This window comes from Podarcis raffonei, chromosome 2 (genome assembly GCF_027172205.1).
Source record: "Podarcis raffonei isolate rPodRaf1 chromosome 2, rPodRaf1.pri, whole genome shotgun sequence".
Taxonomy (NCBI): Eukaryota; Metazoa; Chordata; class Lepidosauria; order Squamata; family Lacertidae; genus Podarcis; species Podarcis raffonei.
In genome coordinates this window covers 30,847,790-30,852,412 of record NC_070603.1, presented here as the reverse complement: position 1 = coordinate 30,852,412, position 4,623 = coordinate 30,847,790, and positions in this window count along the sequence as shown.

The following is a 4,623-nucleotide window of genomic DNA, read 5'->3' as shown; positions in this document are numbered from 1 at the left end:
CCAGAAATAGTGCTTCAGGTTAAGAACTTTGCTTCAGGATGAGAACAGAAATCGTGCTCCGGCGGCGTGGCAGCAGCAGGAGGCCCCATTAGCTAAAGTGGTGCTTCAGGTTAAGAACAGTTTCAGGTTAAGAACGGACCTTCGGAACAAATTAAGTACTTAACCCGAGGTACCACTGTATTTTTTTAAAATGCCAAATATAAGATGTTCACTCTTTTTTATTCCCACAATAAGGATAACAGAGGCCCCTTTCTCCACATTATTCATGGCCAGCCTCACATATATCATATTTTCCAATGGGTTATTTTCCCTTTAGTCACTGATCATATAAAGATGGAAGATCCTTGCCCCTTTTCCCTCCTAGGTTTTCACCCTTTCCTGTTCAGTCCTTCATCTTTAACATAAAAACAAGAATGGCATATGGTATTCAAGGTGTGGTTAATTATTTGAAGTGCCAGTTCTGAAACAGAGGTCCTGGTTTTGACTTTTTATTTCAGATTAGTGTTTGCCTGTATTATATATGTACCGCAAAGAGGTTTTACTGTAGATGTATTGAATGGGGGGGGGGACGGAATGGGACGAATTCAGAATGGACATTCCAAGCCTATAATTATGACAATAGATTTTGTATGAACAAAAGCATACAGAATTTTGTAGTGGCAAGGTTTGAGTGTTGGATCAAGAGTACCCAGTTAGTTCCACTCAGTTATGAAACTCACTGGGCAACCTTAGGCTAGGAACTATATCAGTTCCTGATATAACCTACCTCACAGGGATGTTGTGGGTATAACATGGGAAGAAAACTATGTAGGGTACTTTGGTGTTCTTTGGAAGAAAGGCTGGATGATAATTCAACAAAATATAAAGAAGCAAAAGACAGGAATGGATATATAATTGAAATAGCAGCACAATCCTGTACCTATCTACTCAAAATATAGCTCAGTGGGAATGACTTACTGGATTGCACTCCCAGGCGGAGGGGGATTCATAAAACTTTCAACACATACAAAATGAAAAAGGAGAAACCCAAATAGAACATAATTGAGATTAGTTGAAGAAAACAGGGAGAATGGGTCCGTTCAGCTGGCCTGTAGGTGAAAGATGAGAGGGGACTCATACACCTTAAATTAAAGATGAGAGGGGACTCCTACACCTTAAATTACACATTAAATTAAAATTAAATTAAATTAAACATTTTAGTCTACTTGAAGAAGCCATGGTCCGATCTGCAAAATACAAATAGTCAGAAATTGAAAGATAACTATACCATGTACACGAAAACTGATTTCAGATTTGAAATCAGCATTGAAAGAACATATAAGAACAGTTGAAAAATCTCATGCATCAGAAAATGAAAAAAAATTGTTCCCCAGTGTTATAGTTGGGTAGAAAACGGGAGTTTAAGTAAGCCCTGTTGAAAAATGCCTCTTCTACGCAACTATTAAAGGTGCAGGAGACCTCTCTCTTCTTTTCCACCTGGCCACCCTACCTGGAGGGTTGCTAACTGACCGGGGGGCGGGGGGGAAACAGCTGCAGCCAACCAAACAGTTTGACCTACCTTTAACAGCAGCTTGATATACAAGAAGCTTTTCATGCTGGGGAGTTATATGAGATTACCTGGCAACCAACACTGATGGAACCGCTGATAAAGGGGCTGAGTGAGGAGTTCACAACCCTGCCAGACAGAGTCTCTTCCTTGAGTAATTCATCTAAAAGTCTGTGTTACAGCTGCCTTGAAATCCAAAGTTTATCGCTGGAGCGGGGGGGGAGGCATTGCAAGTCAGTCTTGGCCAAGCAGGAGGAAGGTGGTAGGAAAGACTTGGGTGGGGGAAAGAGCAATCTGTAGACACGTGTATTGTGAACCACGTGGCTTCCTTACTCCTGTCCCAACCAAAAATGTAACGACTATTGCTAAATTACAGCAAGAGAACAGTCAAATCTCAAATGGCTGTCATGCAAGCTTCATTGCATGTGGTGACAGTAATCTAAAACTGCACAAGTTTCAAAGTACAATTGTGTAATGCAACACATCAGAACGATTCCAGCCATACATTTCTATGATTCTATTGGCATGGGCATGTGCCAATCAACCATTGGATCAAATAAAAACCTTCCCAGGTTCTGTTTAGGGGTGGGGACAGAACAGGTGGGGCATTCCCATGGGGTATGAAACACAAGAGCAGTCAAGTACAACATTCCTAGAGTGAACATGTTTACACACGAGGAGGAATGTTTGTCCAGCCAGCAGGTAAACTTCCTGTTTCTTTCTGGGCTGGGACAGACTTCATCTACATGTGACCAGAGGTGGACGTGGCCTCACCTGTGCAGGTAATGACAAAAGCACAGGGCAGGGCAGCCATCTCTCTCTCTGACTACTTTCGTCGAAGAAGCAACATCTGCTTAGCCAAAGATGCTCTGTTTGCCTCCAGCCAAGAGAGAACAAAGGGACTGTCTCTTTATGGGATAGTTTCCAAGTGTATGTTACTTTTCTAAGATAAGTCTGCCTTCTGGGATCCGACTGTGAACAAAATGTGAGTGAGTAAACTCTTTTATACTTTTATAGAAGACTGTGTTGTGTCTTATCTTTTATAAGGGAATAAAAGGGAAAATACCAGGACAGTTATTATAGAGGCTTTAGTGAGCCTGAGCAAACGCAACCGCTCTGAGTTTAAAAAGGGAAATGTTACTCTGCTAAATTGTGAACTTGTTTACACAAGTTGGAAAGGCTATAATCAAACAATATATCCTCTCCTGCATCCCTGAACATTCCCACAATTCCCTCCTCATTGATCAGGTTTGGGGTTCTTTTCTGTAGCTCTTTAGGTATTCAGCCTTTGTAGCTCACTTGCCACTAGCTAGTCAAGAAGCTTGTTTCCCTCACTGTTCAAGGTGTTGTATACCACAAAAACCCACCAGGCATTAGCACCCTGGAAAGTCCTGCTTCCTCCCTCCTCTAAAAGGATCATATGCAAAGTTACTGAGAGAACCCTGAAGGATACACACTGCAGAGAACTCGCAGCACAGCAACGACCCATTTTTAAAGCAGCGTTTCCCAAGCAAAACAGACCAGAACATGCTAAAAGAGTTCTGGGTTAAAAAATATATATTTAAAAAAAGCTCTGGGTTCAGCTGGTGTTTCTTCTCCCCAGAAATGTTTGGCAAGGCCATTATTGTTTTCTCCTTTCCAGAATGATTGGTTCCCCATCTGCCCGCCCTGCCTCCAGGGCAAAGAGGAATCGCACAGCACAGCAGGGAGAGGCCTGTGTTACATTGCAACCCAATTTGCTACGGATTTCCACACCATTTGCTTCCCTTTCTCTCTCCTGTGCTGGAAAGACATTTGCTGCCCGGGGGGTCTTTGCTGACCAAGGAGCTGGACTGCAAAGTCCAGAAAAGCGGCCTGTCAGGGGACCAGCTTGGGGGTTGTTCCAGGTGTTCCTATGGTAACCCAAAAGCCTCGGGGGAACAAGACGAGTCTCTGGCCAGCTGACTGATGGAGATGCTAAATCCAGACATGCACACAGGGTTTTAAAAAAATGTTAAGGGACACCTTCTTCCACATGAGCCCACCAACACATTCAGATCTGACTCAGAAGCACTTCACCAGATTTTACATCACCACCACACAGGTAGAGAGGGCAAAACAATCCTTTGCAGCAGTAGAAACACAGGGCTGGAATTATCTCCCTGGAGAGACTTTTGTTGTGATAAATTATGTTCTATTAAGTTTCAGCATTTTTAACATGGTCTCCTATTTTTATGAACTTCCCACCCTGTTTTCCATGGAGTTGTTGTTTCTCCCCTTCTGCTGCACCTATCTTCTATTAAATAAATAGCCACAATATTATAATCTAGTTACAGTGGTACCTCGGATTAAGAACTTAATTCGTTCTGGAGGTCCGTTCTTAACCTGAAACTGTTCTTAACCTGAGGTACCACTTTAGCTAATGGAGCCTTGCGCCACCGCCATGCAATTTCTGTTCTCATCCTGAGGTAAAGTTCTTACCTAGGTATTATTTCTGGGTTAGTAGAGTCTGTAACCTGAAGCGTCTGTAACCTGAAGCGTCTGTAACCCGAGGTACCACTGTACTTCTGTTGCTCATAGTTCAAATCCTGCTCACGAGTTCACCATGCTATAATATTTATTTAAATAGTATGGAAAAGGTGCCTGGCACAGACTAATGTACTTCTAGCACCAAATTTTCCATGGATGGGGTTACTGTTAGGGTGGTCCAGGGGGCCCAAGCCCTGGTTGTGTCATGCTGGGCAGATCTGTCCATCACCCATAAAAACCCATTAAAAAAAACAGCATGTAAGGGTGGCTGGTCACCCTGCAAAACACAATGCCAGTGAGACCCAGCTACCCACTGTCTTAATTTTCCCGAAGGCATGTGCAATAGCTGGACATGGGTAGGGAAAGTGCAATGTGTGGGGAGAGTCTTGCTAGATTTTAGAAAAGACTTGACTTAGTTTTACCATGTACGTAAGCAGCAGATTTTGCCAAAAGATTGCAAAATCCACATGCATTGTACTGGGGCCAGAATATGACGTCAGCGCCCATAACTCACCATGTGAGCCCTGACAGCAAGAGCTAAAATATGTTCCCCTCTGAAAGTAAGCCTA